Genomic DNA, 26,503 nt, shown 5'->3' with positions numbered 1-26,503 from the left:
AGGTTTACCAGGATGTTGCCTGGTATGGAGGGGAGGTCCTATGAGGAGAGACTGAGGGATTTGAGGTTGTTTTCGTTAAAGAAGGCAGCTACGAGGGGACCTTATTGAAACATATAAGATGATTAGAGGTTTAGATAGGGTGGACAGTGATAGCCTTTTTCCTCGGATGGAGAAAGCTAGCACGAGGGGGCATAGCTTTAAATTAAGGGGTGGTAGTTATAGGACGGATGTCAGGGGTAGGTTCTTTACCCAGAGGGTGGTGAGGGATTGGAATGCCCTGCCTGCTGCAGTTATAAATGCGCCTAGTTTGGGGGCGTTTAAGAGATCCGTGGATAGGTTTATGGATGGTAAGGGTTTGGTTTAGGTTAGAGGATCATTGTTTTTTAACTGGTTGGCGCAACATCGTGGGCCAAAGGGCCTGTTCTGCACTGTAATGTTCTATGTTCTAAGGAAGGATTTAAAAAGGAGAAGAATTTTGGAATTGAGGCATTGTTTGCTCGGGTGCCAATTTATGTATAGGTGAGCATGGAGATGACGAAAGAATGGGATTTGATGTGAATTAGGATATAAGTAATATTCTATTACTTATATCCTAATCCACTTTAAAAGAATAGAACTTTTAAATTCTATCAAGATAGATTATTCGCCAGGACCAGATGGGATGTACCCCAGGTTACTGTGGGAGGTGAGGGAAGTGATTGCAGAGCCGCTGGCAATGATCTTTGAATCGTCAATGGAGATGGGAGAAGTTCTGGAGGATTGTGGATGTGGTTCCTATTTTCAAGAAAGGGAACAGGGATAGCCCGGGAAATTACCGACCGGTGAGTCTGACCTCAGTGGTTGGTAAATTGATGGAGAGGATTCTGAGGGACAAGATTTATGAGCATTTCGAGAAGTTTAGAATGATCAGAAATAGTCAGCACGGCTTTGTCAAGGGCAGGTCGTGCCTTACAAGCCTAGTTGAGTTCTTTGAAAATGTGACTGAACACATTGACGAAGGAAGAGCGGTGGATGTGGTTTACATGGACTTCAGCAAGGCGTTTGAGAAGGCCCCCCATGCAAAACTTCTTGAGAAGGTGAGAGGGCATGGGATCCAAGGGGCTTTGGCCTTGTGGATCCAGAACTGGCTTGCCTGCAGGAGGCAGAGTGTGGTTGCGGATGGGTCTTTTTCTGCATGGAGGTCGGTCACCAGTGGAGTGCCCCAGGGATCCGTTCTAGGACCCTTGCTGTTTGTCATTCTCATAAATGACCTGGATGAGGAAGTGGAGGGATGGGTTAGTAAGTTCGCCGACAATACGAAGGTTGGTGGCGTTGTGGATAGTCAGAAGTTGCAGCGTGACATAGATAGGATGCAAGACTGGGTGGAGAAATGGCAGATGGACTTCAACGCGGATAAATGTGTAGTCGTCCATTTTGGCAGGACCAATGGGATGAAGGAGTACAACATTAAGGGTAGGAGTCTCAGCAGTGTTCAGGAGCAGAAGGATCTTGGGGTCCGGGTCCATAGGACACTCAAATCTGCCTCGCAGGTGGAGGATGTGGTCAAGAAGGCGTATGGTGTACTGGCCTTCATTAATCGAGGGACTGAGTTTAGGAGTCGGGAGGTAATGCCGCAACTTTATAAGACCCTTGTCAGACCCCACTTGGAGTACTGTGTGCAGTTCTGGTTGCCTCACTACAGGAAGGATGTGGAAGCTATCGAGAGAGTGCAGAGGAGATTTACAAGGATGTTGCCTGGATTGGGAGGCATGCCTTATGAAGATAGGTTGAGGGAGTTAGGTCTCTTCTCCCTGGAGAGACAAAGGTTTAGAGGCGACCTGATAGAGGTTTATAAAATGTTGAGAGGAATAGATAGGGTGGATTCTCGGAGGCTATTTCCCAGGGCTGAAATGGTCGCTACAAGGACACCGGTTTAAGGTGCTGGGAAGCAAGTACAGGGGAGATGTTAGGGGTACGTTTTTCACTCAGAAGGTGGTGAGTGAGTGGAAACGGCTGCCGTTGGTGGTGGTAGAGGCGAACTCACTGGGGTCTTTTAAAAGACTTCTGAATGAATATATGGGATTTAATGGGATTGAGAGTTACAGATAGTTCTATGGCTTGGTAGGTATGGATGCGATCGGCGCAATTTGTGGGCTGAAGGGCCTGTTTGTGCTGTAGTGTTCTAAGTTCTAATACTGGACGAGCTTAAGCTTATGGAGGGTCGATAGCTTATTGAGGGTGCATTGGAGTACACTGAAATAATAAACTACAGAGGGAACAAAGTCACCGATGAAACAGGGATTATGAGGGAAAAAGGAATAAAAGAATGTGTTGATTGGCTGGGATGAAGTAAGTAGAGTGCAAAAATTTTGTTTTTAAAGTTTATTTATTAGTGTCACAAGTAATACTGTAATGAAGTTAATGTGAAAATCTCCTAGTTGCCACACTCCAGCGCCTGTACAGGTACACTAAAAGGGAGAATTTAGCATGGCCATGCACCTAATCAGCACGTCTTTTGGACTGTGGGAGGAAACCAGAGCACCTGGAGGAAACCCACGCAGACAGGAGGAGAACGTGCAGATACCACACAATGACCCAAGCTGAGAATCAAACCTAGGTCCCTGGCACTGACAGGCAGCAGTGTTAAGCACTGTGTCACCGTGCGGCCCCTACGAGTACAGCATAAATACTGAATGGTCTGTTCCTGTAATCTAAATTCTATGAAAATAGTAATAAATCATTCATCTCATTTTTGTCTCTGTATTATGTAAACTGAATTTTCCATAGCTTCATAGCACAAAGCCACAGGACACTACGTGCCCAATTTTACTAAGTTGTACTTTACCAAGTTTTGGGTGTGAAAACTTGGCAAAGTCGGGCATGAGGCAAGTAGTGTGATCCGTGTCCATCTCCACACCCATTCCCCCTTTATCAAGGGCCATAAATAGCCACCGTCGGGACCGTGCACGAAACAGGCATGACGTCAATTTAAATGGATTTGTACACATTTAATATGATTTAATGGGTTGCACACCGAAACTTACTGGCACATCCCCCTTTACCACCGTGTTCGCCTGCCAAGATTCGGTGTCTATCAGACATGGTCCTATTTGGGCATTCCGACTTCTAAAGAGGTAAGTGCTGAGCTTCTAGTGGCTCTCTGCTTCAGGCTGGGTGTGTGCATGTGTGTATGAAGATGCCTCTTTGAGTCAAATCGGGGGGGGGGGGGGTCACATGGTTCCACTTAGATCAGTGAGGGGGGGGGGGGCAGATCTGCTGCCGATCGGTGTGTGTGTGTGTGTGTGTGTGTGTGTGTGTGTGGTGGGGGGGGGGGGGGGGGGGAAGGAGGGTCTGCTGCCATTCTATGTGAAATCAATCTGGGTACCGATGGGTGGAATGGGATAAGGAGGTTATTAATGTTGTGGGGGTGGGACAGTGTGGGAGCCAGGAGGACACATTATCCAGCCCAGGAGCGATGTGGCTGGAGAGTGTTTTTCTATCTTTTTTTTACTGCGCACGTGTAATTGGTGGCACTGACCAGAGCAATATCCTGGTAAACCTCCTCTGCACCCTCTCCAAAGCCTCCACATCCTTCCTATAATGTGGGGACCAGAACTGCACACAATACTCCAAGTGCAGCCGCACCAGAGTTGTGTACAGTTGCATCATGATGCTGCGGCTCCTAAATTCAATCCCCCTACCAATAAACGCCAAGACACCGTATGCCTTCTTAACAACCTTATCTACTTGATACCCTACTTTCAGGGATCTATGTACACATACACCTAGATCCCTCTGTTCATCCACACTATTCAGAATCCTTCCGTTAGCCCTATACTCGACACATCTGTTATTCCTACCAAAGTGAATTACCTCACACTTCTCCGCATTAAACTCCATCCGCCACCTCTCGGCCCAGCTCTGCAACCTGTCTAAGTCACCCTGCAAACTACGACACCCTTCCTCACAATCTACCACACCTCCAACTTTGGTGTCATCAGCAAATTTACTAATCCACCCAACTATATCCTCATCCAGATCATTAATAAAAATTACAAACAGCAGTGGCCCCAAAACAGATCCCTGAGGCACACCACTCGTAACTGAACTCCATGACGAATATTTACCATCAACCACCACCCTCTGTCTCCTATCTGCTAGCCAATTCCTGATCCAATTTCCTAGATTACCCTCAATCCCATACATCCGCATTTTCTGCAGAAGCCTACCATGGTGAACCTTATCAAACGCCTTACTAAAATCCATATATACCACGTCAACTGCCTTTCCCCCATCCACCTCTTTGGTCACTTTCTCAAAAAACTCAGTAAGGTTAGTAAGGCACGACCTACCCGCTACAAAACCATGCTGACTATGTCCAATCAATTCATTACTCTCCAAATAACTATAAATCCTATCCCTAATAATTTTTTCTAAAACCTTGCCCACAACAGAAGTAAGACTCACTGGTCTATAATTCCCGGGGAAGTCTCTGTTCCCCTTCTTAAACAATGGGACAACATTCGCTATCCTCCAATCTTCCGGTACTATACCTGAGACCAACGACGACCTGAAGATCAGAGCCAGAGGCTCTGCAATCACCTCTCTTGCCTCCCAGAGAATCCTAGGGTAAATCCCGTCCGGACCAGGGGACTTATCTATTTTCAAACCCTCAAGAATGTCCAGCACATCCCCCTTATCAACTGCAATACTGTCTCGTTTACACCCCTGCAACCCAGTGTTCTCCTCAGCTACATTCATGTCCCCCTGCGTGAACACCGAAGAGAAATATTGGTTCAATGCCTCACCAATCTCTTCTGGTTCCACACACAACTTCCCCCTGCTGTCTGTAACTGGCCCTAACCTTGCCCTAACCAACCTTCTGTTCTTAACATACCTATAGAACGCCTTAGGATTCTCCTTAATCCTATCAGCCAAAGTCTTCTCATGTCCTCTTTTTGCCCTTCTTAATTCACTCTTCAACTCCCTCCTAGCCAATCTAAAGCTTTCTAGTGCACTACCTGAGCCCTCAAGTCTCATCCGAACATAAGCCTCCTTTTTCTTTTTAACCAACGAATCAACTTTTTTAGTGCATCACGGTTCCCTAGCTCTACCAATTCCTCCTTGCCTGACAGGGACATACCTATCAAGGACTCGCAGTAGCTGCTCCTTGAAAAAACTCCACATTTCGGACGTTCCCAGTCCCTGTAGTCTCCTAGTCCAACCTATGCTTCCTAATTCTCTCCTAATAGCCTCATAATTACCCTTCCCCCAGCTAAAACTACTGACCTGAGGTTCATGCCTATCCCTTTCCATCACTAAGGTGAACGTAACCAAATTGTGGTCACTATCACCAAAATGCACACCAACTTCCAAGTCCAGCACCTGGTCTGACTCATTTCCCAGCACCAAATCCAATATAGCCTCACCTCTAGTTGGCCTATCAACATACTGAGTCAAAAAACCTTCCTGCACGCTTTGTACAAAAACTGTCCCCTCTAACGAGCTAGAGCTATAGCAATTCCAATCAAGATTAGTAAAGTTAAAGTCCCCCATAACAATTACCCTATTACTTTCACTCCTAACCAGGATCGTCTCTGCAATCCTTTCCTCAACTTCTCTAGAACTTTTAGGAGGTCTATAAAAGACTCCCAACAGGGTGACCTCTCCTCTCCTATTTCTAATCTCCGCCCATACTACCTCAACAGACAAGTCCTCATGATTCAGAATCCCTGATATTTTTTCAGGCAGAGTGCGCATGGGGGTGCCTTATAACAGGTCTAAAAGTTGGATCTGAAAATGGCAAAATAGGGTCCTATATGACCATTTGCATTAACTGGGCAAGTAATTTGACAAGGCAAATTGTTCCCACTCTAAACTCCCATCTAATTTTTATCCCAGTTTGGGTGCCAATGTGGAATTTTTCAGATTATTTATTTCCTTGCATGATATTTTGCAGTTATGTAGACCTACAATGTCATAAGACATAACATTTGCTCAGCAATAACGTTCAAGTAAAACTAGTCTTAGGCTGAAGCCTCACACCAGGATTTGTGCACATTGGTTGGATAGTAGGGGCGATTATAAACCCCTTCCTCCCAATTTTTCCTTCTCCATGTAACTAAATTCCGCTGGCAATACAGAGCCTCATGGGTGCATGCGTTTCCTCGGGTGTTCCAGTTTCCTCCCATAGTCTGAAGACGTATTGGTTAGATGCATTGGCCATGCTAAATTCTCTGTGTATCTGAACAGGCACCGGATTGTGGCGACTAGGGGTTTTCACAGTAACTTCATTGGAGTGTAAGCCTACTTGTGACATAAGAACATAAGAACATAAGAAATAGGAGCAGGAGTAGGCCATCTGGCCCTTCGAGCCTGCCCCGCCATTCAATAACATCATGGCTGATCTGTCATGGCTCAGTTCCACATTCCCGCCCTCTCCCCATAACCCTTAATCCTCTCTCTCATCAAAAACCTATCAACCCTCTTCTTAAAAATATTTAGCGAGGTAGCCTCCACCGCTTCAACAGGCAGAGAATTCCAGAGATTCACCACCCTTTGAGTGAAGAAGTTCTTCCTCAACTCCGTTCTAAACCGCCCCCCCTTTATCTTGAGGCTGTGCCCCCTTTCTGAGCGGGAAGAGTCTCTCCACCTCTATCCTATCCATCCCATTCATCATCTTATACGTCTCAATGAGATCTCCCCTCATTCTTCTAAACTCTAACGAGTACAAGCCTAGTTTATTCAGCCTCTCCTCATAGCTCAACCCCCTCAACTCCGGCATCAGCCTAGTAAACCTCCTCTGCACTCCCTCCAAGGCCAAAATATCCTTGCGTAAGTATGGCGCCCAAAACTGCACACAGTACTCCAGCTGCGGCCTCACCAATGCCCTATACAGCCGCAGCAAGACCTCCCTACTTTTATATTCAATCCCCCTCGCTATGAAGGCCAGCATCCCATTCGCCTTCCTGACCACCTGCTGCACCTGCAAGCTGGGTTTTTACGACTCATGCACAAGGACCCCGAGGTCCCTCTGCACCGCTGCCTGCTGCAGTTTTTCTCCACGTAAGTAATAGTCCTTCCTACCATTATTCCTACCAAAGTGGACCACCTCGCACTTGCCAACATTGTGACGAACAAATAAACTTTACTTTACAGCCAATTGGAAATATACTCACATTTTAAAAGGTAGTCAAGATAGAGGTAATCAAATTTGAAATGATCAGATAACAAAAATCGATCGTGCGCATAAGTTAAGCTTTGGTACTCAGTTTACTTATTAGTGTCACAAGTAGGCTTACATTAACACTGCAATTAAGTTACTGTAAAAGTTCCCAAGTCGCCACACTCCAGCACCTGTTCGTGTACACTAAGAAAAAATTCAGCACGGCCAATGCACCTAATCAGCACATCTTTCAGATTGTGGGAGGAAATTGTCATGCCCCAAGGAAACGCATGCAGACACAGGGAGAATGCGCAGACTGCACATAGTGACCTAAGCCGGGAATAGAGCCTGGGTTCCTGGTGCTGTGAGGCAGCAGTGTGTACCATTATGCCATGGTGCTGCCCTTATTATTCCTTATGTAGCAATTTTCAGCTAAATATTTCAGAGCCTGAGTTGCACATTCTTTGGATACTACGTACACTATGTGTCTTATTCAGCGCATTTTAATAAAAATAAGTATCATTGGAATTTCAGAAACTGGGCTGCTGATATTTCATGTTGGTGAAAGTCTGCACACAAAGTTCAAAGCTCAGTCGGGTTGTAATTAGTTAATTTATAACTTCGGCTATCGTGACCTTTGCAATTAATGATGACTTATCACTAATTACAGGCACCAAATTATTCAACTCACATCTCTCTTTGGTTTGAACAAGAGCAGTCATAAAAAGGAGCTCCTGTAAAATGGATAGCAACGCAGATTGTTGCAATTTATCCCCTGCTGGATGAAAAAGGTTTGCCAAATTAGCAGAATTATTATCTTTGCAATTCCAAAGTAGAATCAATAGCTTAGGAACACCATTGCTCACTACATTCACATTTCCTAAAGCGCATTTTTAAAAGTTCAAATCATCTGTGGGTGCTATTTAACATATGTGGAGACGCCGGCGTTGGACTGGGAGAATTCTTACTGTACTATTTAACAAGCAAGCTTCTGAAAGGAGGTTACACTGAGTTGCCACCAGTTTCTAAGGCATGGCGCTATTGTGAGACTTTCACCTTTTCTTGCTGCAGGTAACCTAGTTCTCCATAAGGGTTTTAGAAAAGTTCAGTGAAACATCTGTGAACATTTTGTGATCTACTCAATTTGAGAAAAGCAGCTAGCAAAGCTGTACAACACAGATATTTTTGCTTACGGGCTTGTCAGTCCTGTTGGCTGTCATGTAAACAACTTGAAATGATGTCCTAAGAGTATAACACAAGAGGCTTTTGTACAACATCGAAGCATATGGAAAGAAATAACTTGTGTTTGGCATTAGATAGTTTCTGACTGACAAGGGAGTCATGGAGAGTTGGAACTCCTAGCTGCTCAGCCACAATCTTATCGAAGAGTGCCTGCCTTAACTCTAATGTTCCTATATATACCTAGGAAATTCGAGAGGTGCCATAGTGGGTAGATTTCTGAGCCAATTTTATCAAATATGGTCCATTCAGAGTTTATCACCACAATGTCATTCAAAACATCAGAAGTGATACATATAACAGAAGCACATTATTAACTTCCAGTTGGAAGCTGGAAGTTACAAAAAAAAGATAGCTAGAGCTTGATGCCCCGACAAATATGTCAGTATTTGGCTCAGCAAATATGGCTCAGTAATGGCTGACATCACAATAGTGACTACTCTTCAAAAGGAATTGCAATAGTTCATCCTAAATAATCTCTCACCTGTGGAACACCTTGCAAGGGGGAAAGATTTCAAATGTGTATCAATTCCAATGCCTTGAATTCATCTGTAGAGTGCAATAGGTTTATGTTTCTCAGGGGACAGACCTTTGTTGCTTGTTGGGGTAGATCCAATGACCAAAATTCAAAGACTGATAACACTTCAGCTGAAACTATCAACTGTGATATGTGTTTATCAGGCCTTCAACAAAAGCCAGTCAGATTGAACTTCCTGCCAGATATCAATTGCCTAACAATTATGAATGATACATTTAGAGGAATTGCTTGTGTCATGAAGTTGGAGATACAGCTATTAAGTATGACTCAAATTGATTATTAAATCAAATTTTCACAACAAAGTGGAAAGCTGAATTCTTTTGACAAAATGCCTTTGCTGACTGACTGATAGCAAGAAATAAATGCTGACAGCATTTTTATTGCATTGAGTATACCCTCTGGCATTTATTGGAAGGACAACTGCGTATCTATCAAGTTAAACAAGGACCTTGCTGAGTCACAGAGTTAAAGGGTCCAGGCTGAATTCCCAATTTGTGGTGGATACATGATCTCAGACAAGGTAGCATCAGGAATTCTAACAAGAGCCTTCTGCTTTCCTCTTTCCACTACGATCGCCAACACGGATAAGGACAAGAGTAGGGGAACATTCTTTCACTTCAAGCTAACAAGCATTCAACACCATTCCTTCATGTCCTACCTAAAACCCTGGTTACTACAAGGACTGTAGTCATTCATGGTAAAGCAAACGCAATAAACAAACAAATAAAGCAATCTGCCAACATCATCATCATCAACATCACTAAAATAGAGTATCTGGTCATTATCATGTTGTTTACACATAGAAGGAGATTACAGATAGTTCCAAGAAAAATAGGGTGGTAATTGTGAGAGATTTTAACTCTCCCAGCATTGACTGGGACAGCCATAGTATTGCAAGGTTGGATGGAGAGAAATTTGTTGAATATATTCAGGAGGAATGTCTCATTATGTGGATGGCCCGACTAGACAGGGGGCAATACTTGACCTCCTCTTGCGAAAGAAGGAAGACAGAAGTGTTAATGAGTAATGCTATCAGTTTGAAGATAGCTATGGAGAATGATAGGTCTGGTCCAAAAGTTAAAATTCTAAATTGGGTCAAGGCCAATTGTGATGGCATCAAGCAGGAACTTTCAAAAGTTAATTGGGGGAGTCCGTGGGAAGGCAAAGGGACATCTGGTAAGTGGGAGGCTTTCAAAAATGTACTAACCAGGGTTCAAGGTAAGCACATTCCTCTTAGAGTGAAGGGCAAGGCTGGTAGAAGTAGGGAACCCTGGATGACTCAGGATATTGAGGCCCTGGTCAAGAAGGAGGAGGCACATGACATGCATCGGCAGCTGGAATCAAGTGAATCCTTTGAAGAGTATAGGGGGTGTAGGAGTAGGGTTAAAAGAAAAATCAGGAGGGCAAAAAGGGGACACAAGATTTTTTTGGCAGATAAGGCAAAGGAGAATCCAAAGAGTTTCTACAAATACATAAAGGCCAAAAGAGTAACTAGGGAGAGGGAAAGGCCTCTTAAGGATCAAAAAGGTCATCTATGTGCAGATCCACGAGAGATGGATGAGATCCTAAACTAATATTTCTCATCAGTATTTACTGTTGAGAAAAGCATGGATGTTAGGGAACTTCAACATAAGAAATAGGAGCAGGAGCAGGCCATCTAGCCCTTCGAGCCTGCCCCGCCATTCAATAAGATCATGGCTGATCTGTCGTGGCTCAGTTCCACATTCCCGTCCTCTCCCCATAACCCTTAATCCCCTCGCTTATCAAAAGCCCATCAATCCGCATCTTAAAAATATTTAGCGAGGCAGCCTCCACCACTTCAACGGGCAGAGAATTCCAGAGATTCACCACCCTTTGAGTGAAGAAGTTCCTCCTCAACTCCGTTCTAAACCGCCCCCCCCCCCCCCCTTTATCTTGAGGCTGTGCCCCCTAGTCCTACTGTCCTTTCTGAGCGGGAAGAGTCTCTCCACCTCTATCCTATCCATCATCTTATATGTCTCAATGAGATCTCCCCTCATTCTTCTAAACCCTAACGAGTACAAGCCTAGTTTATTCAGCCTCTCCTCATAGCTCAACCCCCTCAACTCCGGTATCGGCCTAGTAAACCTCCTCTGCACTCCCTCCAAGGCCAAAATATCCTTGCGTAAGTGCGGCGACCAAAACTGTACACAGTACTCCAGCTGCAGCCTCACCAATGCCCTATACAGCTGCAGCAAGACCTCCCTACTTTTATATTCAATCCCCCTCGCTATGAAGGCCAGCATCCCATTTGCCTTCCTGACCACCTGCTGCACCTGCAGGCAGGGTTTTTGCAACTCATGCACAAGGACCCCGAGGTCCCTCTGCACCGTTGCCTGCTGCAGTTTTTCGCCATGTAAGTAATAGACTTGGGGAAACAAATAATGATGTCTTGAGGAGTGTACATACTACAGAGGTGGTGGTGCTAGAAGTCTCAAAGTGCATCAAGATAGATAAATCCCTGGGATCTGATGAAGTGTATCCCAGGTCATTGTGGGAGGCTAGGGAGAAAATTGCAGATCCCCTAGCAGTGATATTTGAATCATCAATAGTTACAGATGTGAAGTGCCTGAAGATTAGAGTGTGGCAAATGTTATGCCTTTGTTTAAAAAGGCCTACAGGGAAAAGTCTGGGAACTACAGGCCAGTAAGCCTCACATCTGTGCTGGGTAAGTTGTTGGAAGGTATTTTGAGAAACAGGTTCTACAGGCATTTAGAAATGCAAGGACTGATTAGGGACAGTCAGCATAGCTTTGTGAGTGGAAAGTCATGTCTCACAATTTGATTGAGTTTTTTGAAGGGGTAACCAAGAAGGTAAATGAGGACAGTGCAGTTGATGTTGTCTACATGGACTTTAGCAAGGCCTCTGACAGTGTACCTCATGATAGGTTGTTGCGTAAAGTTAAATCTCATGGGATCCAAGGTGGGGTAGCTGAATGGAGACAAAACTGGTTTGATGACAGAAACCAGAGGGTGGTTGTAGAGGGTTGTTTTTCAAACTGGAGGCCTGTGACCAGTGGTGTGCCTCAGAGATCAGTGCTGGGTCCACTGTTATTTGTCATTTATATTAATAATTTAGTTGAAAATACAGGAGGCATGGTTCGTAAGCTTACATTAAACACCAAGCTTGGTGGCATAGTGGACAGTGAAGAACGTCATCTCAGATTGCAACAGGATCTTGATCAATTGGGCCAGTGGCTGACGAATGGCAGATGGAGTTTAATTTAGATAAATGTGAAGTGATGCATTTTGATAGATTGAGTAAGTCCTGTCCTGGTTCAGTTAGGGGTAGGGCACTGGGGAGAGTTACAGAGTAAGGAAATCTAGGGATACATGTTCATAGTTCCTTGAAAGTGGAGTCACATGTGGACAGGGTGGTGAAGAAAGCATTCAGCATGCTTGGTTTCATTGGTCAGAACGCTGAATACAGGAGTTGGGATGTTTTGTTGAAGTTGTACAGGACATTGGTAAGGCCACACTTGGAATACTGTGTACAGTTCTGGTCACCTATTATAGAAAGGATATTAAACTAGAAAGAACGCAGAAGAGATTTACTAGGATGTTACTTGGACTTGATGGTTTGAGTTATAAGGGGAAGCTGGATAGACTGGGACTTTTTTTCCCTGGAGCACTGAAGGCTGTGGGGTGATCTTATAGAGGGCTATAAAATAATGAGGGGTACAGATCAGGTAGATAGTCAATATCTTTTCCAAAAGGTAGGGGAGTCTAAAACTAGCGGGCATAGGTTTAAGGTGAGAGGAGAGAGATACAAAAGGGTCCAGAGGGGCAATTTCTTCACACAGAGTTTGGTGAGTGTCTTGAACAAGCTGCCTGAAGCAGTAGTAGAGGCAGGTACAATTTTGTCTTTTAAAAGGCATTTAGTCAGTTACATGGGTAAGGTGGTATAGAGGGATAGGGGCCAAATGCAGACAATTGGGACTAGATTCAGGGTTTAAAAAAAGGCAGCATGGCAAGTTGGGCTGAAGGGCCTGTTTCCATGCTGTAAATCTCTATGACTCTATGACCCTATGCTTATGTGGAAACTTGTGTGTAAAGTGGCTGCCCCATTTCCGTCATCAAAACAGCTGCTATAAACAGTGGTTATGTGGCCATTCTAGTTCAGTATTTCATTAACTGGAAAGTACTTTGGGATTTTGTGAGCTTGTGAATTTCACTATATTCGTGCGATTTGTTTGCAGCGGCAGAAATAAAACCCATTACAAAATGACTCAGCAAACAAGTACAGCAAATGACTAATACTCCTCTCCAAATATAGTCTCTCTCTCAGAAATAGTCTACAGACCAAGCTAAACCATAAGCCTCACCTATCACTGACCTATATACTCTGCATCTTGTATGCTGTCAATGTGGAGATGCCGGCGTTGGACTGGGGTAAACACAGTAAGGAGTCTCACAACACCAGGTTAAAATCCAACAAGTTTATTTGGTAGCAAACGCCACTAGCTTTTGGGGCTTTGCCTCTTCATCAGGTGAGTCACTCACCTGATGAAGAGGCAAAGCCCCGAAAACTAGTGGCGTTTGCTACCAAATAAATCTGTTGGACTTTAACCTGGTGTTGTGAGACTTCTTACAATGTGATTAAAGGTACAGGGACAGTGCCTCAAACCTAGCAACCTTGGGACCCAGGCAGTGCCAGATCTTACTGGATTTTTGGGTTGGGCAGTTCAAGTAGTTTGCAGTTTGGTCAAATCAGGTTAGGTGGTGTCAAGGGTGGCTTGGAGCGCAGGATAAAGCACGTGAAGTGGCAAAGCCAATAATTAGTCCAGTAATTACAGAATTCCTGCAGTATTGAAAAAAATTGCATGACTGTGCTACAGATACCAATCAACCTTTTGAAAACACTTCCTATACATGCCAGGAGAATAGAATATAATGTGCAATGTATTTACACTTGGTTTCACAACTACCTCATTAATTTTCTTAGACGTAATTCGGACATCTCCAACGAAGCACTGTGCACACAATGGCATCACATTTGCCCTTCCTTACTGGCATGACTTGACAGTCAGTACTGTGAGAAACAGCCTCAATATAACATGCAACATTCTTAAACACGTGATGGTGCTCAATTATTTTTCCATTCCTTCGACAAGAAGTACTGATATGCTTTGCAGCATTAGACACCAACTTAAGACACACTGGATGAGGCTGTCTTCTTTATTTTGGTACCTTTCCGTACTTTATTCCTAATCAAAAAAGCCAATTAAGTCCAATCATGGTCCCCACACGAGGAACAAACCAGGTCCAAGCTGACAAGACAAGGATATGGCATCCCATCTTGGGCTTGATCAAACAAGATCCAAGCTGACGGAATAAGGATTTACAACTCTCCCCCCACTACCCCCGGGGCTTGATCTAACACTTCATCTCAGCCAAAAGGGCTTTGAAAAACTGCATCAGATAAAGCCTTGGTTTAACCTCATTGGCTACTCCAATTCTTTACTCTAACGTAGCTTTGGCAAACCACGATCACAGGCGTCAGCGCAACACATCCCAAGTACAATGGACTAGCCACATCCCCTGCCTGATCATGGTTTCACCTTGCCTTCTTTTTGACTACAACTTAATGGATTCACTTCATTTTTCAATCTTTTTGTCCTTTTCCCCAACTGTGCCAACCGTGGCTCAGTGTTTTTAAAAACACCTGCTTCTGAGCTAAAAGATTGTAGGGTTCAGGTTGTTCTCTCGGGACCTGAGCACAGAATCTCGGCTGACACTCTCGTGCAGTAGCAATGGGGTGCTCCACTGCTGGAAGACATTAAAGTGAGGCTCCATGAGCCCTCTCAAGGAGATAGAAATGATCCCATGGTGCTATTTCGAACAGAGTTCTCTTTTGGGCCCTGGTCAATATTTAGCTCTCAACCATCATCACTAAAAGCCAGATTATCTAGTCATTAGCTCATGGTGGTTTCTGGAACTGTGCACAAACTGGCTGCCAAATTTCTAACATTATGACAGTGACTACAATTTCAAAAGTACTCCATTGCTAGGACATTCTAAGTTCTTGAAAAGGTACTCCATATGAGCAAGCCTTTGTCTTCCAACAGCATTGACCCATGAAGGGACACCATTCCACTGATGTCAACAGCTTTCCCGAAAATCATTCACGTCACCAGTATTGAGCACAGGCAGTGTGACTGGCAATGGGCTCTTCAAAATTTAGGGGATATCAACCCAATTCTAATGCAGTTTTCGCCTTCGAGGGTGAGTCACTATAGTCAGTCTCTCCGTTGCACCTTTCTGCCCTCCAAGCCTGGCCAATTTCAACACAAGTAACTAACAACCAAATCTAAGTCCAATAACTGAGCTTGGATCAGAAATCAAATTTGTTCATCTCTAGTTTTGTACATTCTTCATCATGGTGATACAACAACATACTGAGCCTATAGACTCCAAGCTAGAATTTTGTCACCTATAGACTTGACGATTCCAATGCTCTCCTTGCTGTCCCTCCCACTCTCCATAAATGTCAGCTCATCCAAAATTCTTCTGCATTAAGTCTTGCTCCTCAATTTCAAGTTCTCATCCTGGTTTCAAAATCCCTTCATTCAATACTGTACTTCAATGCTCTATACCTCCAGCCCAGTCCCACACTCTTCTCAGAAGTCTACATGCCTCTGACTGACCCACTGTTGACTTGATCATGGATGCCCATATCATCAATTAACTGATGCACTAACCCATCTAGGTGAGGCCACACCTGGAGTAGTGTGTGCAGTTTTGGTACTGTTATCTGAGAAAGTATGTCCTTGCTATAGAGGGAGTACAGTGAAGGTTTAACAGGCTGATTCTTGGAATGGCAGGCCTATCACATGAGGAGAGACTAAGTCAATTAGGATGAAATTTACTAGAGTTTAGAAGAGTGAGAGGGGATCTCAGAAACTTATAAAATTCTAACAGGTAGACAGGGTAGATTCAGGAAGAATGTTCCCAATAGTGGTGGAGTCCAGAACTAGGGGTCATAGTTTGAGAATAAGGGGCAAACCTTTTGGAACCGAGGTGAGGAGAAATTTCTTCACCCAGAGAGTGGTGAATGTGTGGAATTCACCACCACAGAATGTAGTTCAGGCCAAAATGTTGTCCGATTTCCAGAAGAAATTAGATATAGCTCTAGGGGCTAATGGAGTTAAGGGATATGGGGAGAAGAGGGGGAGATCAGGATATTGAATTCAATGATCAGCCATGATCAAAATGAATGGTGGAGTAGGCTTGAAGTGTTGAATGGCCTACTCCTGCTTCTAGTTTCTATCTGCTTGTTGCCAAGTAATGTTCTCTGTTCTGTTATACAGAGAGGAAACATAAAAGTCTGAGTGTTTAATGATATGTGTCGAGATGAGGGAAGGACCTCACACAATGTGAGTGACTGTGAGGCATGGGTTTGAAAGGGTAAGAGGCTGAGGGTGAGTGCAAGCATTGGCGGCAGGAATAGGAACAAGTGAAGCTGCAAGGTTGCTGTGCAGCAGCACGCTGACAGGTCAGAATGCAGAGCCCAAAATGTTCTACCACTCACTGGTCCGAGATCTGCTTGGTGCATTGTCACCAGATTGAAGGGACTGCACGCCACTGCTCACTCATCCATGCTTGCTTGGTATGAGAGGTTTTCTTCTTTCTCCAGTCCTTAGGAGCACTCACTGCAATCCTGTAGATCCCACAGCAGGAGGTCCAGATGGTACAGCCTTCAAATGGTGCACCCGAACAGGTGCCGAAGTGTGGCAACGAGGGGATTTTCACAGTAATTTCATTGCAGTACTAATGTAAGCCTACTTGTGACACCAATAAATAAAAAAATGCAACTGTGTTTTCCGTTCCCCGTGCTGTAGGCTGCAGGTCTCCTCTCTACTTTAGTGGTTGCTGCGGCCTCAAAGATCAGGTTGCTGATGAGCCCTTGTAACCTACGCCATGGTCATCTTAATTCGGAATCATTCCTGTGACGGAATAGACCTACCTGCCCTTCCTAATTATCCAGGGAGCCCAGAGCAGGATGTTAATTTGTTTGGTCTGGGACAGAGCAACAGCCAGGGTGCCCAGATCAGTGAGTTGTGTTCACAACCCATAATGATCCCACCGTTCCAACCGGTACTATGGCAAGAGAACGCCACCAAACTTCTCTTGTCAGCCTTACAGATGAGTAACTTCAACTTCTAATCAACTGTTACTGAGCTGACCTCAGCTGGGACTGTGGTTCTGGTGCTACACTAACAGGGAGCAGGTCTGAGAAAGATACATATTGGAATGACGCAGCTAACGTATTCACTTGCAAGATTCACATGTGAATGATTTATCAAAAGGCAACAGCTTCTCACAGAACTCTGCTCCAGTGAGTTGGTCAATATATTCACAAGGAGGGGGGCAGGTGAAGAAAACTGGAAGAAAATAAATGTTTCCTTGATGATGCTTTCTGTTCTCTTACAGCATGACAGCAAATTGAGCTGCAGCAACTAATTCCAATGCCATTTAGTGGTGAAATTGGTGGCACAGTTGTTAGCATTGCTGCCTCACAGCGCCAGGGACCGGAGTTCGATTCCCAGCTTGGGTTACTATCTGTGCGGAGTCCACATGCTCTCCCCATGTCTGTGTGGGCTCCCTCTGGGTGCTCTGGTTTCCTCCCTCAATCCAAAAGGTGTGCTTGGTTAAGTGTATTGGCCATACTAAATTCTCTCTGTGTACCCGAACAGGCGCCAGAGTGTCGTGATTAGGGAATTTTCACAGTAACATCATTGCAGCGTTAATGTAAACCTAGTTGTGACACTAATAAACAAAAAAATGCTTGCGTTTTCAGTTCCCCACATTGTAGGACTGGTTACTACAGCCAGGTGCTTTTTTCACAGTGCAGGGAACAGACGGCACCTAAACCTAGCTACTCAGAACAGCACTGAGGCAAAATATGCTACTCTCCTCTCATTTCAATCACTGTTTGTAAATAAAACCGGGTGGCCATGAAAATTTTTAGAAACCAAGGGATTACACAAAGAAATTACTATTTTTTAAAAATCGCGAGCTTCTTTGCTTCTGCCACAAGGTCGCAGATAAGGGCCGGTTCTGATTTCCTCCTCCTTGCGGGGGTTTTCTTGGCAAATAGTTAATGAAACCAAAGTGCAATGAATACTTTCAAAATATGTGAGCAAGAATGGTGGTGCTTTGTGAGGGAAGAAGGCCAAAGAGAATCATATTGCAGATTTTCCACTATACATGACGCACCAACATGACACACCAAACATTAGTTCCTGTCAAGGAGAATTAACATCTCATTGACTAAAATCTTGCTAAATCCAGGCCTAAGCTGGTTGCCTTTAACCTCTTGTTTCAATTCACACTAATGACAAAGAAGAATGTTGCAGTTTGTGACTTAAATCTCAACCTACAGGAAGAAACAGCAGTGATGTGATAGTGCAGCACGCTGAATTACCACTAAATGGTGCACACTGGTTTAAATCCCCACCAATAATGAGTCTCAATTGTCCTGAGGCATCCAATAGACATACGCCTGCTGGGAGATGGGAAAATAAACTTGCAAGCAAAGTTGCAAGTAGATTTAATCTGTGCGTTATAGATTCTGATACAAAGTGGCACTCATGGGAAGCTGGGAACAAGTCAGTCACAGGCATTTACCCAGCTCTTTAAGGTGATAGAGAAGGAAGGTGAAAATAAAAAATAAATTCAGTAAGTGGTCTTTTAGGTTCATCTCCAGGCTAATACTGGAAAATAAACAAAACGCCTTGTCTGTCTTTTTTTTAAATTTATTTTCCTCTCCCCCCCCCAGCCCCACTCTTTCCCTTTTTCTCTCTCTTTGGTTCCCTTTTCCCTAATTTTACCTCTCTCCCAAGCCCCCATATGTTCATCCATCACAGTTTTCCCTCTGATTTTAGATTCTCTGTCATTTGACTATTCACACCTTCTATGCTCTCTGGACTGCCATCAGCACCTCTTAGCCTTTCCCCTTGTTTCTGTGGCTATGACTCATCTTTCATTCCCTCACCCTACAGCATAAAGACCTCCCACTTTCTACGCCTTCTTAGCTTAGACAAAGGGCCATCCAGATTCGAAACGTCAACTCTCTTCCCTCATTTCAGATGCTGCCAGACCTGCTGAGATTTCCCAATATTCTCTCTTTTGGAAACAAAATTTATTTTTCCTGTGACTGCCCCTTTGATTAGTACATCCATCTCTTTGCTTTGGATTTGCGGCACAGTGGCACAATGGTTAGCACTGCTGCCTCAGTGCCAGGGATACAGGTTCGATTCCCCACTTGCATCACTGCCTGTGTTGAGTTTGCACGTTCTTCAAGTATGTGCTTGGGTTTCTGCTGGGTGCTTCAGTTTACTTTCACAGTCCAAAGATGCGCTGGTTAGGTGCATTGGCCATGCTAAATTAACCCTAGTGTACCCAAATAGGCACCGGAATGTGGCGACTAGCGGATTTTTACAGTAACTTCATTGCCATGTTAATGTAAGCCTACTTATGACTAATAAATAAACTTTACTTTGTGTCAGGCATTTATTACAGTTCAACCTTTCACTTTCCATCCTTGACATCACTGCCCACCACATTCCCTTTGGCCAATCCAACGTCTATCTGATGTTTATTGTTAAGAGATGATCTCTGTAAGCAGAATGATCTGAACCCTGTGCCGTACACTGGTTAGGATACCCGGGATTGAAAGTAACTCCAATTGCAAAACTGAGGCCATTGAAAAATCACACGTGCTATAGACAATGTTCCCCTGCTTATTCCTAATGGCAAAATAACATCCTGGTCAGAACACTGGTTCCAGGCCAAAACAAAGTAAAATGTATTTATATGTTAATAATTATGGCCCAGATTTTCCAGTCTCCAGATGTCATATCCTGGAAGATATGCTGTCGGACCCCTCAAAAGTCCCAACGCAAGGACACCGTAGGAGTTGCCAGGGAGGTTTTCAGTTCCGCAGAGCAGTATCCAGAAACTTCCGAAAAAGTTTTTAATTGTTGAGTTAGAGTCAGAGACTTTGGAAGGTTCTCACTTATGGAATAACTACACCAGAAATGCAAGACAAGAAGGAAACATATCTAACACCAGGGTATTTATGCATCTGACCCCCCCGCCCCCCGGCTTTCCACTGACACCACCTTCCACACCCAGTTCCCCTCTGACATCTCCCCTCCCCCCTGCCAAATCTGACTGCTCCCCCCAATCTTCCCACCCAAAACTGGCCTCACTATGCTACCACCTTGCTATCCTACCCACTGGCATCATGCCCAGCTTGCCATTATCATCCTGCCGCCCTTTCCACCTCAACCCCTTGTCACCTACTACCCACCTTGACACCTACCATCCTGCCCAGCTCGCTCACACACACATTTGCTAACACAGTGAAAGGCTATTTAAATAACCCAAAGCTTTTCAGTGTTTGACTGGATGAAGGCTTACCAAAATACCACAGCTACTGGCATAAAATGGGGGCACGTCATGGATTCCGCTGATTATCCTGCCCTATGAAGAAGGATTCCAAGGACAAGCACTTCTGAAAAAGGCCCAGTTTGGAATTCCGATTTAGAAATGAGGAGATGTAGTACTGTGCAAAAAAGGAGTGGAGTGGCAATTCGACAGTGACTGCCGTTCCTCGGAAGATAGGAAAAGATAGTCCCAAAATTTAAAAAATGAAACAAAAGTCATCTATGTGCAATTAAATGCCCCTTAAACATTTAGGACTTTATTTTACCATTTTGATTCGAAGTGCAGGGTGGATTTGAAACTGGGAGTGTTTCAGATCCAACTTTTAGACCTGTTCTCAGGCGTTCCCATATGCACCTTGCTTGAAAAAAATCAGCAATTCCGAATCATGTTGCATAAGCTGGTGGGCGGGGCTTACCGTACCCGAAATCCTGCAACTCTGCTCGGCACCTCCAACTGCGCATGCACAGAAAAAGAGTGATAGAATGCAGCTCCCCTGCCACATCGCTCCCAGGCCAGATAATGCCTCCCCCGGCCCACACAGATATTGCCCCATCCCCATAACATTACTGACCCCACTATCCTCCCACCCCACCCACCACCCAAATCGATGAGGGCCCCTCCCCCCTCCACTGCATTGGTTACAGGCAGAGTGGCAGTGGACTCTCCCTTCCTCCTCACTGATTACAAGCAGAGCAACAGCAGACTCCCCCCCCGTCCCCCTCACCGATCACAGGCAGACTGCCATGAATGCCCCCCCTTCCCCTGCCCCACCGATCTCAAGCAGAGATCTCAGCACCTATCTCCTCACTAACTGGAGTGCCTGAATTGGACTTCTATAGAGCATGTCTGTTTCGTGCCGATCTGAATGGGTGAACATGGTGGTAAAGGGGGAAGTGCCGTTAAGGTTGGGAGTGCAGCCTATTAAGTTAATTTAAACGCATTTAAATGGCCATCGCACCCATTTCAGGTGCAGGCCCGTTCGCGGCCATTTCCGAGCCTTGGTAATGGAAACCGGCACGGGGGTGGGCGTGGATCATGCTACATGCCTCACACCCGAATTTACCAAGTTTTCGCACCTGAAAATGAGCGCAACTTGATAGTAAAATCAGGCCCCAAGAGTCTGATAAGTATTGAGGTTTTTTTTGATGAAGCATTAGATTTGTGTTGTTGTGGACCTTGGACCTTCCAGCTGCAACGTGAATTTCAATTAATTCAAGTTCAGATTTGCTGAAAGAAACTAAGACGGTGGGAAAATTCCAGTCTTTATTCATCCCTAAGACTGGTAAAGCCACAGCTGTCAACCATCTATTAGAGGCACAATAGTTAGAATTATTGCATGGAATGCAACTGTGAACATAATATCACATTGGTATATAGCAGGAGGGAACAGGTCTGAAAATCCACAACATTGACTCTAGGCCCGATGTTGTCTCATGGCATCCAGTCAAATGTGGGCAAGGAAACCTCTTCCTGATTACCACCTACTGTTGGTGCAGGACTTTTCATCAACAAGAATAGCATGCTAGCACCATTGCAGACCAAGGACTAAAGAACACAGCGACCAGACTGGGTTTGCAGCAAGTGATGAGGAAACCAATAAGGAAGAAAAATATACTTGATCTCATCCTCACCAACCTACCGACTGCAGATGCATCTGTCCATGACACTATTGGTAGGAGTGGCCACTGCATAGTTCTTGTGGGGATGAAGTCCTGAATAGTCCATAAAACATAGGAGCAGAATTAGGCCACTCGGCCCATCAAGTCTGTCATTTAATCATGGCTGCTATTTTTCTCATCCCTATTCTCCTGCCTTTTCCCCATAACTCCTGATCCCCTTGTTAATTAAGAACCTATCTATCTCTGTTTAAAAGATCTCAATGACCTAGTCTCCAGAGCCTTCTGCGGCAGAGTGCTACAGATTCACCACTTTCCGGCTGAAGAAATTCCTCCTCATCTCTGTATTAAAGGATCATCCCTTTAGTCTGAGGTTGTGCCCTAACGTTCTAGGTTTTCGTACTAGTGGAAACATCCTCTCCATATCCACTTTATCCAGGCCTTGCAGTATCCTGTAAGTTTCAATAAGATTCCCCCTCATTCTTCTAAACTCCATTGTGTACAGATGGAGGATACCCCCCATTGCGTCGTGTGGCACTACCACTGTGCTAAATGGGAAATATTTTGCACAGATCTAGTAACTCAATTCTGGGTAAGCATGGGGTGCTGTGGGCCATCAACAGCAGCAGAATTGTACTCAACCAAAATCTGTAACATCATGGCCCAGCTTATTTCCCACTCTACCATTACCACCAAATCAGAAGATCGACTCTGGTTCAATGAAGAGTGCAGGAGGGCATGTTAGGAACTGCATCAGGTGTTGCTAAAAATGAGTGTCAATCTGGTGAGCTACAACACTGGACTACTGAATGACAAACATCAAAACTTGCAAGTAATAGAGCTAAGCGATTGCACAACCAACAGGTCAGATCTAAGCCTTGCAATGCTGCCACATCCAGTTGAGAATGACGATAGACAATTTAATAACTCACTGATGGAGTTATTATGGAGGTTCCACAAACATCCCCATCCTCAAAGATGGAGGAGCCCAGCACATTGGTGCAGAAGTTAAGACTGAAGCACATGCAACAGTCTTCAACTAGAAGCGCCAAGTGCATGTTCCATCTCGGCCATCTCCGTAGGCCTCAGCATCACAGATACCAGTCTTCAGTCACTCCTTAGTGTACTAAGAAAAGTCTGAAGGCTCTGGATACTGCAAGTTCTATGGAAACTGACAATAGTTAGACAATAGTACGAAAGAATTGTGCTCCGGAAATTGCCATGTTGTCCTGCTAGTGCTGCAGAGAGTTTGGGGGGTGGGGGGAGGGGCGCGGTGGTGAGGTGGTGGAGATGGTGGTGGTGGAGGATAGTCATTGTGCTTTCATTTCCATCCCACTAACAGGATGCAAATTGTTTCACACCAATCTCCTCTGGGATTCCCAATATGCCATAACAAGCACCCACAGAAGATCCAGTGGGAAATTCACACTAGCATAAAACTGATTTTTTTGAGTCTGGAGCAAGGGAGTGCCCCGAGTGTCAGTGAACAGATTATTGCTGCGAAATTGGATTTGTCCTGCTTTTTATATACAGGGCACATCTGAGCAATTTTCCACATCGCTGGGGTGATGCCAGTCTTGCATATGTACTGGCACACCTTGGCTAGGGACACAGCTAGTTCTTTAGTATCATGTTTGGAATGTTGTCAGGGCCATAGTCTTTGCAGTATCTAGTGCTTCCTGATGATTCTCGTTATCACATGGAGTGAATCAAACTGGCTGTAGACTGGCATCTGTGATGCTGGTGACTTCTGGAAGAGACTGAGCTGGATCATCCACTTGGCATTTCTGGTTGAAGATGGTTGTTAATGCTTCAGCCTTATTTTTTGCAATGATGTGCTGGGCTACCCATCCTTCAGGATGGGGATATTTGTGAAGACTCATCCTCCTGTTAGTTTTGCCCACCTGCATTCACAACTGAATCTGGCAGGTCTGCAAAGCTGGTGTCTGATCTGTTAGTCCTGGGATTGTTTAGCTCTGTCTATTGCACACTCCCTCTGCAAGTGGTCATATGCTGTAGCTTCATCAGCTGATATCTCGTTCTTAGCTTTGCCTGGTGCTGCGCCTGGCATGCCCTCCTGCATTCTTCATTGAAACAGGGTTGATTAATGGCAATGGTAGAATATGGTTTATGGTTGGCTATGAAGTTACAGATTGTGGTTAAATACAATTCTGATGGCACACAACAACTCAGATGCCAGGGCTTTGAGGTGCTCTTCACAAGGACTGTGCAGTGGTCTCTCTGCACGAGGTCAGGTAGGTTTATCCCTTACACAGGGTACATTCTGGATTCTTGCCATCCTCAATGCTTCTTCCAACCGCCGTTCAACTTGGACGAATAATGATAGATCTTCTGAAGTGGGAGGGCAGTAGGTAATATCAGCAGAAGCTTTCGTTGCCGATTTTTGACTTGAAGCCAGAGACTTCATGGGGTCTGGAGTCAATGTTGTGTACTCCTTCACGATTATATATAAGTGTGCTATCGCCACCCACGTGTGTCTGTCCTGTCAATGGGACAAGACATAACTGAAGACAGCACTCCTGATGTCTGGGACACTGAATGGCATAATTCAGTGAGTATGGCTATCTCAGGCTCTTGTTTGTCTACTCTGTGACAGCTCTCCCAATTTTGGCGCAAGCCCAAGATTACAGTAAGGCTGACTTTGCAGGGTTGACAGGGATAGGTTTGCCATTGTCATCTCCAGTTTGATCATATACAATTCAATTTTTACCAACATGGCATTGCCTTATATAGAAAACTCATTTAGAAAAAAGAACTGCACAGCACAGAAACAGGCCCTTCAGCCCACCAAGTCTGTGCTGACAACAGATGCCTCTCTAATCTAATACTTTCTTGCCTCTACATGGTCTATTTCCCTCTATTTCCTACCTAGTCATGTATCTATCCAGATGCCTCTTGAATGTTGTTATAGAAACTGCTTCCACCACCTCCCCCAGCAGTACGCTCCAGGCAGTCACCACCCTCTGTGAAAAACTTGCCCCTTACATCTCTTTTAAACTTTCCCCCTCTCCCTTTCAACCAATGCCCGCCCAAGTAACTGACTCTTCGACCCTGAGGAAAAGACTCTACCAACTCTATCCAAGCCTGTCGTAATCTTTTAAACCTCAATCATGTCCTCCCTCGTCCTCCAACGCACCAATGAAAACAAGTTCAAGTTTGTTCAACCTTTTTTCATAGTCCATATTCTCTAACCCAGGCAACATCCTGGTAAATCTCTTCTGCATCCTTTCCAATGCATCAACATCCTTCCGGTATTGTGGCAACCAGAATTGTACACAATACTCCAAATGCAGCCTAACCAAAGTCTTATACAGCTACAACATGATTTTCCAATTCCTATACTCAATGCCCTGACCGATGAAGGCCAGCATGCTATACACCTTCTTGACCACCTGAGTTGCCACCTTCAGGGAACTGTGGATCTGTGAGCCTAGATCCCTTTGCTAAAATGTCTAAGGGCGCTACCATTTACTGTATACTTTCCTTCTACAGTAGGCCTTCCAAATCACATCACCTCACATTTGTCTGGATTAAATTCCATCTGCCATCATTTGGCCCAGGTCTCCAGCTGATTTATATCCTGGCGTATATGACAATCCTCCTCACAATCTGCTACTCTTTCAATTTTTATATCATCTGCAAATTTACTAGTCAAACCATCTACACTTTCCTCCAAATCATTTACGTATATTACACACAGAAGGCCCCTGAAAAGAGGCCTTAAGTCCTAGAATCTGGTAACAAATGATAACTTCCATTTGAACACTGGCCATTCTGAAACTGCAAGAAATCATATTTTGCCATAATTCTCTCAACATCCTGTGTTTTCAAGCAAGTTTCTAAAATGAAACATTGTGATGAAAACAGTCTTCTAAGGTTACCAATCTACATAAACCAAACTATTACACCAAATTCTAACCATGCCAAAAAAATTTGGTGAGTTGCAATTTAAAAAAAAACTTAACTTTTGGTTATGAACATCTTTTGTCACTGCGTGGCCTTGCATTTCATCTTGGTTGATTCTTCTCTTTATTGCCTGAAGAATAGTCACTGATCATCAAGTCCATTTAATCAATAATTTAATGATGCCCCAGCAAAAACAAACTTTGATCCCTCGCTGTGTCATTCAAAAAAAGTGACTGAGCTGCCCAATGTGATGCATCTCCCCAAATCCTCTTCAAAAACATGCACACTCGAATGCTTGCAACAGAATCCATCATTAGAGTTTCCAATGAAACAAAAAATTCTTCAATATTCAAGAATTATCTGAGGGACATTCTATCACATACTAATGTGAGAAACAATTCCAGTTCCAAGGGTAGAAAAGTCAAGTACTAGAGGACCTAGATTTAAGATGCATGGGGAAAAGTTTAGAGGAGGTGTGTGAGGCAAGTTTATTTTTACACAGAGGGTGGTGAATGTCTGGAACGCATTGCCCAGGGCGGGAGCAGCATTTAAGGGGCAACTAGACAAA

At 44.4% G+C, this 26,503-nt stretch overlaps 1 protein-coding gene across 1 annotated transcript in view; it reads right to left on the bottom strand.

Moving 5' to 3' along the window:
• The window catches only part of cep72 (centrosomal protein 72), a 144,845-nt gene that overhangs the window by 74,699 nt on the left and 43,643 nt on the right, over positions 1-26,503 (bottom strand). The window lies entirely within an intron of this gene.

Source organism: Carcharhinus amblyrhynchos, chromosome 2 (genome assembly GCF_965287045.1).
Source record: "Carcharhinus amblyrhynchos chromosome 2, sCarAmb.v2.hapA, whole genome shotgun sequence".
In the NCBI taxonomy this organism is placed as follows: Eukaryota; Metazoa; Chordata; class Chondrichthyes; order Carcharhiniformes; family Carcharhinidae; genus Carcharhinus; species Carcharhinus amblyrhynchos.
Note: the sequence above shows the minus strand (reverse complement) of the source record. Positions and strands in the feature narration are given on the sequence as shown.